General features: G+C 51.2%; 1 protein-coding gene and 1 non-coding gene across 4 annotated transcripts in view; both read right to left on the reverse strand.

Annotated features, from left to right (window-relative positions):
* ABAT (4-aminobutyrate aminotransferase) overlaps nucleotides 1–11,597 on the reverse strand; it is an 86,910-nt gene extending 75,313 nt beyond the window's left edge. For 2 of the 3 annotated variants that reach the window (XM_077141867.1, XM_077141866.1), the window contains exon 1: nucleotides 11,498–11,596. The gene's annotated coding sequence lies outside the window, so the exon portion shown is untranslated. Of the gene's footprint in view, nucleotides 1–11,497 lie in introns of all 3 variants that reach the window. The other variant, XM_077141869.1, reaches the window with a different exon arrangement.
* A 1,622-nt stretch (nucleotides 11,598–13,219) lies between these two features.
* Nucleotides 13,220–13,326, reverse strand: LOC143667881 (U6 spliceosomal RNA). Its single transcript, XR_013168188.1, has one exon. It is a non-coding gene; the product is annotated as a U6 spliceosomal RNA (small nuclear RNA).
* Nucleotides 13,327–13,688: the final 362 nt, after the last annotated feature.

Consider the following 13,688-nt stretch of genomic DNA (forward strand, 5'->3'; position numbering starts at 1 on the left):
GACGGGTCCCTCAAGGTACTCAAGGTCTAGTGTGAGAGACAGAGAAATGACTAGAGAATTAAAAGGGAGGGCAATTTAGATGGAAATACTAGTGGTCAATGAGAGGGAGGAGTAAGGGGTATAGTATGTATGAGCTTTTTCTTTTTTATTTCTTTTTTCTGGAGTGATGCAAATGTTCTAAAAAATGATCACTGTTCTAGTTTGCTAGCCGACGGAATACAATATACCAGAAACAGAATGGCTTTTAAAACGGGAATTTAATAAATTGCTAGTTTACAGTTCTAAGGCCGAGAAAATGCCCCAATTCAAACAAGTCTACAGAAATGTCCATCCTAAGGCATCCACGGAAAGATACCTTGGTTCAAGAAGGCTGATGAAGTTCAGGGTTTCTCTCTCATCTGGAAGGGCACATGGTGAACACAGCGTCATCCGCTAGCGTTCTCTCCTGGCTTCCTGTTTCATGAAGCTCCCCAGGAGGCGTTTTCCTTCTTCATCTCCAAAGGTCGCTGGCTTGTGGACTCTCTCCTTTTTGTGGCTACGTCGTTCTGCTCTCTCCGAGTCTCCTGCTTTCTCCAAAATGTTTCCTGTTTTATAGGATTCCAGTAAAGTAATCAAGACCCACCTGGAATGGGTGGAGACACGTCGCTACCTAATCCAGTTAACACCCACTCTTGATTGAGTCACATCTCCAGGGAGATGATATAATTAAAGCTTCAAACATACAGCACTGAATAAGGATTAGGAGAAACGGCTGCCTTTACAAAATGGGATTAGGATTAAAACATGGCTTCTCTAGGGGACAAACATCCTTTCAAACTGGCACCATCATGGTGATGAATATATAACTATGTGATGACACTGTGAGCCACTGCTTGTATACCATGTATGAAATGTTTGTATGTTAAGAATTTATGTGCTTGTACACTATCTTATGAATAAAAATTAAAAAAAAAAAAAAGAGAGGGAGAGCAATAAACCTCCATAAGGAGGAGGTCCCGGGTCCGACTTCCTCCAGGAGAGGCCAGCCACCCAGCCTGGAGCATCGGGAGGTTTGTGGAATGAATGAGAGGGGTCCGCCCCGGACCAGAAGGGCCTCCCTCCTGCCTCAGGCTGCCTTTGCTCTCTTTTCATTCAGTAAGACCAAAGTTTCTGCAGCAGCTATTCTTCGGTGAAGTTACTTAATTTCACTGGGCCTCAGTTTCCTCTTTGCAAAATGCTGATGAGAACCGGACCTACCTTGAGGGTTCTCTCGGGGGTTAAATGGAAGAGAAACCAGTGGGAGGGTCTCAGGGGTCACGTCCTTTCACTTCCTATTAAAAGCAGAGCCCTAGGCAGACTTGGGATGATCAGCTTTGCTTCTGCGGTTCTGCCTGAGTGTGGCCAGCTTTGTGTCCAGGCAGCTGAGCCTACAACTGGCTTGGCTCATGCAAGCTGGGGGAACAGAAAATCTGGAGTCGGGGTGCAGGGGTCCTACAGCTACTAGCAGAGCCTTCGCAGGGACCTGCCAGGCAAAGCCCTGGAACCTGGAAGGGAAGCATGGCCCTATCTTATAACCCAGGGTGAAGATCGCCAGTCCTGGTGACATTTAATTATAATCGCCCATATCCTATAAAAATACCTTTGGATCCTTGGAAGGGTCTGAGTCTAGCAAATCTCCCCCGAAATGTATGGGGGGAGTATTTACTCAATTGGGCAAGGTAGCCACATCTCTCCATAAAGGGCAAGGGGCTTTGCATACTGGCTCCCTTCCTCAGGATAAACGTGCTGATAGCTAACCTGGAAGAATGCCGAAGCCTTTGGCACCCACATTTAGGAGCAAGGGCATGAATTTATTAACATTCTCCAGAGACACAGGAAGGCAAAGAATATGATACGGCAAATGCAAAGAGCTTCCAGCTCCTACGGGGGGCTTTTCCTTTCAACCCCCTGTACGCCAACACACGGTGAGCCGGCAGTATGGGATACACTCGCGAATGCAGGTTCCCAAACAGTCAGTTTTAAAAATCTACCACGAGCCACGTGTCAGCCCCAGCTGCTCCTGTCATCGGGCTCCAGGGCCTCTCAGCCTTGGCTTTGATCTAGCCACGCTGCCTCTAGGACGAGACCTGGGGCCAGTCGCTATTCTTTCGGAGCCTCATTTCCCACATCTGAGACAATCAGTCTTCCGTCTCAGGGCTGGTGTGACTAGTGAGAATAGCAAACGTAGGAAAAGCGCACAGAACCACCCTAGCACCCATGACACCTGTGTGGCCCGTCGTGGGTCATGTCCTTACAACGGGCAGAAACTTCATCTGGGGCAGGCTCGAAGTTCCTCCTGGACCCTGGACACCCCAGGGCAGAGTGTCCAGGCTCTTCTGAGCCCCGTTTTCAGCCCCTTGGAGGAGCCTGCACTTCTCCACTGGGGCGCGGTGCCAGCCTGCAAACCCGCATGCAGGCAGCAATTTGCACACACGCTCCCGGGCGTGCTCATTTCCAGCCTGTCCCCTGAACAAAGCCAGCAGAGAGCTATTTACAGCTCCGGGCAAGGAGAGGGGAGGCAGGCTATGTTCCTGCCGAGCCGGTGGCTTGCTCTTTTGGCAGGTGTAAGAAGCTGTTTGGCCAACCCTGTCTTGAAGAAGCTTTTGCTGGAAGGCCAGCAGTTAGCCCCAGGGAATGCCTGATTCCCTCATGGTACCTAGGCTCAAAGGAAGGGGGCAGAAGGTGTCCAGGGTTCCCACCAAGAGCTGCCAATGAGTTCTTTTTTTTTTTTCATGTTTTTATTGAGAAATACCCACACACATACAGTCCAACCAGATTATACAATTAACGGCTCGCAATATCATCACATAGTTGTATATTCTTCACCATCATCATTTTTAGAACATTTGCATTACTCCAGAAAATAAATAAAAAGAAATAAAAAAGACCTCATACATTCCATACCACTGACCTCTCCCTCTCACTGACCCATGCCAATGGGTTCTAAACCCCCAAAAGAGGAAGGGATGCAGGGGGGCTTTGTCCACACCATGGACAGCTCTGGTCCCTCTGCAGCAGCCCTAGGTGAGGAGGCTGCAAACCGTGGTCGCTGGGCTAAATCCAGTGATTTAGCCGGATTTATTTTGTAAATGAAGTTTTATTAGAACACAGACATGTCCATTCATTTAAAGTGTCTTTGCTTGCTGTCTCTTGTTCACCCACAGTTGGTACTCTCTCCACCAAGCATCCAGAAGGATCTCAAGGGCTAATCAAATCATTTCACCTCCTTGCTTGGAATTCTTCTATGATTCGCCATGGGTCTCCGGATCAGGTCCAAACTCATTACCACACATCACCTGATGTACCTGGCCTGCCCTCCTGTAGCCTCTCCTCCCCATGCCTCACCTGCCCTGTGCCCTGCCCCCCCCAAGGCTTCCCCATCCTCTGAATGCTGGTTTTATAAGGGAAAAAAATTGCATTCCAGCGGAAAACTATGCGTTGTCTCCTTTCATTTGATTCTAGTCCTGCTCGTCATCTTCAAGCATCCCTGAGGATGGGGATTTCCTTCTCTGAGCTCCCACTTCTATTCCCAACCCTCTCCAGAGGTCATCTCACTGAAAGGAAATCAATTACGGCCTGTTCCCTTACAACTGGCCTGTAAGGTCCCCTGAGAGAGGAGCCGGCTCTCTATCTCTCCCCCAATCACGCCCCCACATACAAACACACCTAGTACTGTACATGGCACATGGAAATTGTGCAGCAAGTAGACACAGTATGCATGAATGAATGAATGAACGAATGAGTGTCAGATAGCCAGACTGCCCATTGAGAAAGAAGTCCCTGAGAGCAAGACCTTCTGTTCCTCATTCACCACCACCTACCAGGTGTCGCTGTTTGGCTTCTGGTAAGCATGGAATACGCACTTGTTGAATAACTGAAGAAGTCAACTCAGGTTCTGGCACCTGCCCCCTTTCCAGTCTATCCGCCATTTCTCCACGTTGAACAGCAAGCTTAGAGGCCTGTGGAACTGACCTTCACCCCCAGGCTCTGCCCTTCCCCATCCCTGTTAAGGTGTCAGACTGCTACCCTTCCACCTAGATTGTCATGACTCTAACCGTGAGATCTCAACCCATTCCCTAAAAGGGAGTGGGGTCCCATCTCCATTCTGCTTCATGGTCATTGTGTGGCCCTGAGCAGGGCACGACCCCCATCCCCTTCCTAGGGTCAATGTTTTCCAACCAGCAGAGCAAAAGTTAGTTCAGATGCCCCCAAAACTAAAAGTGTAACTTCAAAAGTTTATCTGAATGGCAGATAATGCCTTAAAGACGTTCCAGCCCAGATATCATTTATACGTCACCCAGGGTAGCTGTGAGTTGGGAAGGTTACAGATGTCCTCGGACAGACTCCTCAAACTTTAATGTACCTATGAATCACCCCTGGGGATCTGTTAAAATACAGATTTATTTTTTGTAAATCTGAGTGGGGCCCAAGACTCTGCATTTCTGTCTTGTTTCCAGATGACAGGATAGTGCTGGTCCCTGGGCCACATGTGAGTGGTGTGGTGCTTGGGTACTTTGGGAACCAGTAAAAGATTCTAGCATGTTGCTGGGAGTCTACGGGTATAGATGTTGGCACCTAAATGAGAGATGTCAGCATTTAAGGCTGAGTGTTGACAGGTGGGGCAGGGGGCTCTGGTCCAGGGCACCCAACGGACATGGGTTGGGAACACCCTGCCAGGCCGGTGGTTCTAGCAAGTGACAACTCTGGACGTAGGGGCCAGTAATTCTGTTTTAAGCCCTGCAGGGGATTCTGATACACGCTAAAGCTGGAGAACCAGCGAACTAGGCAGTGAGAAAGGCAGAACTGTATATATTTCCCCCCACAGTAGTTTCAGATCTTGTAAGGTCATTCATTTATTCGTCTGTTTATTCACACACTCACCCATGAATGCAGCCAACCAACAAGAGTGTTATGTCCATATCCACCCATCCATCCTCCATCATTTCATCCAGCCAGCCATCCACCATAGTTCAACACCCACCCATCCAACACCCACTGGGTATCTCCTGAATACCTACTATGAACCACATTAGGAGTAAGAGATCAGACCACAGTTGTGGCTATACATGCCTGTCTCAACCTCTAGACCAGTGATTCCCAACCAGGAGCAATTGTGCCCCTCAAGGAACATCTGGCAATGTTTAGCAATGCTTTTAGTTGTCACAACTGGGGAGCATATGCTGCTGGCACCTGTGGATAGTGGCCAGGGTGCTACTGTACATCCTACAGTGCCCAGGACAGCCCCCCACCATAATGAATTATTCAGCCCAAAATGTCATTAGTGCCAAGCTTGAGAAAGCTTTTACCCAAACTGTGAGCCCCTTGTGGGCAGGGACTGTTCAGAAGTCACCTTGATATCCCAAGGTCACAAGACAGGGTCTGACTACAGGAGCTGAGAAAATGTTTAAATGGATGAGTAAATGGTGACACAAAAAATTACATTTATCTCTATAAAGAACTGCTATAACGCAAAAAAAAAAAACAAAAAAAAAACAACCAAAAAAAGAGCCCAACTGAAAAGTGGGCAAAGGACTTGAATAGACATCTCTTCAAAGAAGATACACAAATGGCCACCAAGCACATGGAATGATGCTCACCCTCATTTAGGCATGAAGGAAATGCAAGGCAAAACTGATACCGATGAAAAGCAGTGGGTTCCTTGCCTGAAGCACTTAAATGACCAATTCCCAAGACACTGGGGCTTCAAAGAGAGAGAGTTTATGGGTAAGAGCAGCACAGGAGACCAGATGGCCTGCCTACAGTCCTAAAAATTTACCTCCTAAACTGCAGTAACTCCGATGGTTTTATAGTTCCAAAAAATGGGCACGTTTTAGGATATTGAGTACAATGGTTCAAGATGATGAGGTTTAAGATTATTTGCAACTGGGGTAAGTGAGGGTGACAAGGTAAAGGCTAGAGGCCTCTACAAACATTATCAGAGACCAAGACAGCTGGGTTACAGTTTAGAGGTTTCAGGTATTTCTCTCTTTTTACCAGAAAGTGAAAAAAGGAATATCTATATAACGGTTCAGTAATCATAATCACCCCCTGAATCCTGACTTCTCGGTTACAAAACCCCAATAAGATTCCATTCCACACCCATTAGGATGGATAACAACAAGAGAAATGAACAAATGCAAAGAAATTGGAACCCTCATACCTTGCTGGTAGGAACGTAAAATGGCGCAGCTGCTGTGGGAAACAGTTCGGTGGCTCCTCAACAAGTTAAACACAGAATGACCATAAGAACCAGCAATCCCACTCCCGAGTGCACACCCAAGAGAAATGAAAACAGATGTTCAAACAAAAACAAGTACAATCATTTCCGTAGCAGTGTTATTTCAATCACCAAAAGGTAGAAGCAACCCAAATATACAAACAAAATGAGCTCTATCTATACAATGGAATATTATTCAGCCATAAAAAGAAATGAAATTCTAGTACATGCAGGGATGAGCCCGGAAAACATTATAAGTGAAAAAAAGCCCAATTCAAAAGCTCACACGTAAGATTTCATTTATATAGAATATATCGAGAACAGGCAAAGCGACAGAGACAGAAAGCAGATTAGTGGGTTCCAGGGGCTGGGGAGAGGATGGTAGGGTAAGTGACTGCTTAATGAGTTCGGGGTATCCTTTTGGGGTGAAGAAAAAGTTCTGGAGCTAGAAAGAGGTGATGGTCGCACGGCACAGTAAATATACTTAATGTCACTGAATCGTCCACTTTAATATGTGAAAACGGTAAACTCTATGTGAAGTGTACTTTACCAATTAAAAAAAATATTACGTACTCAATCCAATGACTGTTGAGGATCAGCTAGCTCAGTGGGCCGGGAACTGGGTACCGGGACAAGTGACACCAACGCAGTCCCAACCCTGCAGGAAACCACAGGAGGGGAGAAAACCCAGCTGAGGGCCCTGGGCAGAGGGCTCCGAGGTGGGTGCTGACGGCAGACACGGGATGGGCAAGTCCAGAGGGGCCAAAAGCTCTCCTGCTGGGTGCCAGGGGGAGTTAAGTGGTCAGGGAAGATCCCCCAGGAGATGGAATGTGAGATGGTTCTTGGAGGAGGAAATTTGCCCATGGATTGCAGGACCTTATTGAAGGAAGGTGTGAGTAGAGGCCGCAGGGGGCCACCCAGTTCCAGTAGTGGGTGAGACAACTTAATGCACAGTGTCCAGAGAAAGCCAGGGCAGTTAGACACAGGTGAAGGGAGGAAGAGAGAGGAGGAGCCAACCAGGGCATGGTTACCTTTGAACCTTCTCCCCAGGCTTCCTAGGGAACTCCTATAAGAGGGGGTGGGGAGGGCGGAGAAGTAACTGTCACTCAGCAGGGGCCCGACCGGCAGCTGGGGAGAGGGCGCGGTTCACATTCATTAAGCACCGACGAGGTACTCCAGGTATTCAACCCACAGGGGTTCATCTCACCCCCACAATAATCCGATGCTCCGACCAGGTGGGTTCTATGATATCCCCTTCTAGTCTTGCCATTTTAATCACTATTATTCTCTTTTCAACGATGTGGAAACAGACGCACAGACAGTGAGAGTGGCCCAAGTCGACTCTGGCTGGACGCTGGAGGCAGGAAGCTCTGCCCCACCGGGGAGACGAGGCCTCAGACTCCATGCCCTGGCCCCAGAACGCTCTGGAAGCTCGAAGGCCTGAGCTTCTGCTACTGGCCACTCCGGTATGACCACTTCCCTGCAGGCAGGGCCCGGTGCAGGCAGACTGTCTGGTCGGCCGACCGCCCGGGCCATGCTGACCCCAGGCCAAGCACTGCTGCTGGATGCCAGGGCAGCTCAAAGAGCCCCAGCCCCCTGGGGTTCAGAAAATGGGCTTGGGGTCCCACCTGCGGCCCTTCCTGGCAGAGGGACTGTGAGCAAGTTGTAAGTCTTTGTGGAGTCCTTTGCTCCCTGCAGCGCACAGGAAGCACAGCTATGGGACTCCTTTTCTTTTTCCTCCATGAATATATTCTCATAGACATCCATCCTTTCATGTCTCCTCTCTCCTTACTCTCTATTTTTATAAGCATTTACATGTATACATCTCTCTTTCTTTAGAAAATGGGATTATATTGCATATATTGTTTCACGTAATAATATGCCTATATGTGACTCTGTGTCGCTCTTCTTAAAAGATTGCTCACCTCTGCGTGCGCACACCCCGCGCTATAGCCCCTCCCCTGAGCGTCTTAGCATGCCCATCTGTGTGCACCTGTGAGCATTTCCCTAGTGGGTCCGTAGAAGTGGGACTGCAGGGCCCATTTTTAAATCTGGAAGGAGACTGCCAAAGGAGCACCTGGAGAAGGTTCCAGTACTGTTGTTTCTGAAACTCTTTCAGGAGTGAAGATTTCTTTCATCCCTACCAAGGAAGGGAGCGATGCCATCAGATAAGGTTATTATTATTATTAATTTTTTGAACCTCTCTGAGCCTTCGTTTGCTTATCTGTAAAATGGGAAACCTATGGTGATATACATGAAAATGCCCTGATGGTAAAGCTTTGTTCACTAGGAGGGATTATAGTTTTCCTTAACACTGGGAGGCTCAGCGGCGGGGACCCCTTCACCCCTCCCCAGTCCCCCCCTCCCACTATTCAGAAGCAAAACAAGAGGCTCCTGCAAGGAAGAGGGAGGCTGCTCTTAAAAATGCACCTACTATGCGCGAGGCACATGCACATACATTAGACCAGTGATTCTCAACAGGGTTGGAGGCGGGAGGCTGCTGACTTTATCCCCCGCTCCCTCAGGGGGAGATGGAGCAATGCCTGGAGACATTTCTGGCTGTCATAACTGGGGGGCAGAGGGTGCTATTGGTTTAGCAGCAGAGGGGTGCTGCTAAACATCCTCCAATCCCCAGGACAGCCCCCCACCTCAAGAATGATCCGCGCCCAAACGCGGGTCTCAGAGGCTCAGAGAGGTTGCCTATGGCCTGTCAGCACACCAGCGGCCCGCTTCCTGCACTGTCTGACCTCAGATCTGCCCTGGACCACGCTCTCTCTCGGGGGAGGCATCGCCCTTGTCTCTAATTGGCTGCCAAGTTGTTCGCCGCCTTTGCCCCTGGCAGGAGAGCATCTGCAGGGCAGGGTACCCCGTCGCAGGTTCAAACAAGCTTCACCTAAAAGCACGCGCATCGCACTGCCCCTTTAGGCGTGTGCACTTGTAAATCGCCGTCAATGCTCCCTCTTGCCAGTTGTGTTATGTGCCACGCGAAAGGAAACCCATTCTTCTCTCATAGGATGTTCAAGGAACCGAGCAGCAGAGAGGTTAATTATTTGTCCCAAGATTAAGTGACGGATTTGGTCTGTGGGACCTCTAAGCATTAACCTCTATGCACTGAACTTTCACCTTGGACTTGGCCCCCATCTCTAAATTCGCCCATGACAGCCAATCACTTAGTGGGGGTGGGGTGGGGATGGGGGTGGGGTTGGAAGACAGAGTCCCCAGCTCAGGACCCTCCCATTTGTAGGGAGCCAGTTTCTGCTGTCCAGCTCAGTGTCCTGGATGACCCACAGGCCCCTGAAGCCTCCTGCTAGAATTCCAGCTGTTTTTCCCCCATCTGAGTCTGCAGGAAAGGAAGCTGGGCTCTGAGCTGCTGGGCATAGGGGGCCAGAGGAAGAGAGCAGGGCCCCAAGGGGCAGGGCAGGCACATGATTCCCCACCCAAGGGGCCTCAGCATCTGTCTAAAGTTCCTGGAGAGAACGCAGCTGTGCAATGAGGTGCCTACAGCGGCCTCTGCTCGGGCACCCTGCCTCTGATCTTACATGCCACCCTGGATTCGTTTGCATCTTGGGAAGCCTGGATTTGGTGGTGGGCTCAACGAAAGGATCACAAGAGGTGCACACACCGGGAACGGAACCCGCAAGACGGGCTGGCAGGGGAAGGCACTGAGTTTCAGCTCAGTGAGGAAGGAGCTCCCTTCCTCATTTCGTGACCTTTGCCGAGCTTCAGCGCTTCCACTGACCAGTGGGGACAGCAGCGCTGGGCCGCCCAGGGAGTACCTGTGAAGACCGGAGTCAGGGCCCGGGGACCCCAGCATCCCAGGGGCCCTGGAGAGCCTGTGGCTGCCTTTGCCACTCTCCACCCGGCTGACCTTGAGCAAGTCCCTTCCCTTCTTTGTGTCTCTGTTCTCTCCACCGTCAAATGAAAGGGCAGGACCTTTCCTCTAGAACCCCTTTGGGTCTTAGGACCCCAGGCTGGGCCAGTTCCCTCCCCCCCCAGGGTCTGGGGCACACGTTTCTCCGTACCCCACACCACGATGCGCAGCTCGAAAAAGCAAGGCTTCTCTCTCCCCTGTCCCCTGACCTGAGCTGCCAGAGAAGAACTGTCCCCAGTCTCTGCAGGCCACCAACATCCTGTCCCTTAGTCCAGCTCCGTCAAAGCCACAAAGCCGACATTGTCCTCAGCTCGACGACGTTCCCAGTGGCATCCATCTCTCTTGGCCGAGGGCCCAGGGAATTCCACCAGGCAGTGGCCACAGGAGCTGCAGGCAGCCCCGGGAGCAAACTGGGGGCCCCTTGGAACCTGGGCAGCCCTTTTCTCCCAATTGACAGGAGGGGGTGTTGGACTGCCTCAGTCCAACACTCCTTTGCCTGTGTTTTGGGGGGTGGGGGGTGGAGTTTCTGCTGGTCCTGCTGCCCCAAGGTTTGGGGAAGGGTCTCAAGATCCAGGATTCCAGCTTGAAGGGCCTCAGGCTTGTCAGACCCCCTCTGGCCCTAGCTGTGGTCAGGTGGATGGAGAAAGGCGAGATGGGATTAGACAGGTGGGCAAGGGGTGGGAGAGGGTTGGGTGAGGTGGGGAGGGGTCAGTGCCGGGTATGGGGAGGAAAGGATTTAGGTGAAAGGAATAGAGAAGGCTGGAATGAGCCCTGGGGAGGAGAGCACATCTCCCCACAAGCCTTCAGAGTGGTGGTGAGGCTAGCTCCTCTCTCTCACGGGTGGGGAGGGGTCTCGAGTACCTGGGGGAGGGGGAGTCCCCTACGAGGGTCCAGCGTCTGAGGTTGGGGAGCAGAGGAGGGCTGCAGTGGTGTGAGGGTGATTTGCAGAGCTCTGCCAGGGGACTTCCTTTTGTTAGGAAGGGGCTTATTTCCGAGGATATCGGGGGCCTCCATTTTTCATGGGGGGAGGACACCGTTCTCTGTAGCTAAGAAGACCCCTATCCTTGAGGGAGGGGGAGGGAAGAGACCAAAACTTAGTTATTTGGGGGGGAAGGGTAGGAGGCCCTGGATGTTTGGGGAGGTTGGACTCCACTTCTCGGGGGCCACATGGGAAAATTCGGGAGTGGGGTCCGATCTCCAGAGGCCAGGAGAAAGGGCCCGTGTCCGAGGAGAAGGAAAGCATCGGCTCTCTCCGGAGGGAGGGAGGCCAGCCTTCTGAGCGAGGGGAGTCGCGCCTCGCAGGCTGGGGGCCCCGTTTCCGGGAGAAGATGCCCCGTCCCGGCTCCCCGCGGAGCGGCCCGCCCCCACGCGACCCGGCGCCTCGGCCTCACCTCCAGGCCCCGGCTGGGATCTGCGGGCTCCGGGCCGCGCGCTCCGACTCCGGGGATCCGCGCCCCTGGCTCGGGGTGCGCTCGGGCTCTGCGCCGCGGCCCCCAGCGACCCGCGAGCCGCCGGGCGCCGCCGAGCCTCGCCGGCCAATCCGCGCGGCCGGCCCCCGCCCTCGCTCGCGCCGCAGCCAATGGGCGCGCTCGCCACGGGCCACCGCCCCCGGGGGGAGGGGGGAGGCGGGGCGGGGGCAGAGTCCGGCCTTCCCCCGCGGCCAGGGCGGGGCGGCGGGCGCGTGGGACCCCGGGCCTGCGGGAGGGGCCGCGAGGGTCGGGAGCTGGATCCGGGCAGGGGACCAGGCCCGACGGGATTCCTAAAGGAGGTGCGGCTCTGTAGGGAGACTTACCCTCGGTCTTAATGATCCCTCCCCCCCCCCTCCGTCCTTCCTCTAGGGTTTCAGGGGAGTGTGGCTGCCCCATCTTACCCACACCCGGTGCCCCGGGATCCGGCCCTCTAGAACCCCCGGATCAGAGCCGGACAAAGGGCCACAGAAAGGGAGGGGCTCCCCCATCGCCCCAATTCCGGCATTCGTGCCCCCTCTCTCCCAGCCCTCCCAGCCGCCCTTCACTTCCCACGGCTTGGAGTACTGGCTCCGAAAGACTGTGGGGCCCTGAGAAAGCCCTGGACAGAGAGCCAGGCCTGACCCGGGGCAGGTCATTCTCCCTTCCCTGAGCCTCAGTTTCTTCATTGGTGAATAGGGCCAATAAAGATACTGCCTCCTTCATGGCCGCAAATGTCCTTTTATACAATTCAGATGCTGTGCGGGAAAACTAGTTCCTACTAAGGTGTGAATGGCTGATAGCCCCACCGCTTTCCAAAGGTATTTGGAAAGAGGGCATATGCACTCCGTCGTAAAAATAAAAAACGCAAGACATTGCCCATGGATTGATTTCATTCCTGCAGCTCAGCTTGGTCACAAGTAGCTACCGCCTCGGGCCAGATGAAATCTTGCAGAACCTGGAGGCCCCTCCTTCCTGCCTTCCTGGGATCCAGGCTGCCGCATCCCTGAGGAGGTGAGGGGGAGTGAGTTCTAGCTGAAAAATTCAGATAAATGCAAAGCAAACTAATAGACGATATAAATCTACCAGATGAGCCACCCACCCGGTGTGGCCTGTGATTGTAGAAACCACAAAATAGTTATTAGGAATGATTCAGGATAAACAAATGTGGCCTATGCATTCAACGGAATATTATTTAGCCATCAAAAGGAATGGAGTCCTGATACATGCGACAACATGGATGAACCCTGAAGACATCATATTCAGTGACATAAGCCAGACACTAGGGCAAATATTATATGATTGCACTGATTTGAAATAATTAGAATAAGCAAACTGATAGAGTCAATCTATCAGTTCCTAGGGCACGGGGTGGGGTGCAAAGTTAGGGCTTAGAATGTACAGGGTTCCTATTTGGAATGATGGAAATGTTTAGGTAATGGATGGTGGTGATGGCAGCACAATATTGTGCACACAGGTAAGCACTGAAATATATATCTGAATATGATTAAAAGGGGAAATGTTAGATTTTATGTATGATAAAAATAAAAATAAATCTACGAACTATTCTACATGAACAGTGAACCCTAAGTTAAACCGTGGACTATACTTAATAGTACAATTGTAAAAATGTGCTCTCCTCAGTTTTTATTCATTTTTACTTTTTAAAAAGATATGGAACGCTTCAGGAATTTGTGTGTCATCCTTGCACAGGGGCCATGATAATCTTTTCTGTATCATTCCAGTTTTAGTATTTGTGCTGCTGAAGCGAGCACTCTCATCAGTTTTGTAACATGTGTTCCACACCAGTGCAAGATGTTAATAATAGGGGTATATGGGAATTCTGTATTTTATGCATCATTGTTCTGTAAACCCACAGCTTCTTTAATAGAGTGAATGATTCAAAGGAACAGACAGGAAGTATAATTGAGGCACTGTCCTGCTGAAACTCAAGAGAACTTCAGCAATCTCTCTGGTATCTTAATCCCCTCACCCACTTACAGAACTTTGCAGGACTTGGGTTGAAATCTAGCAAATGATTTATTCTTATAACCTAAGCCCTGCAGACTAACCCCTCCCCCACCCCAATGCACCCAAAGAAATAAAAAGGTCAATAAATGTAGGAGGAAATAGTTGG

Source organism: Tamandua tetradactyla, chromosome 23 (genome assembly GCF_023851605.1).
Source record: "Tamandua tetradactyla isolate mTamTet1 chromosome 23, mTamTet1.pri, whole genome shotgun sequence".
NCBI classification, from domain to species: domain Eukaryota; kingdom Metazoa; phylum Chordata; class Mammalia; order Pilosa; family Myrmecophagidae; genus Tamandua; species Tamandua tetradactyla.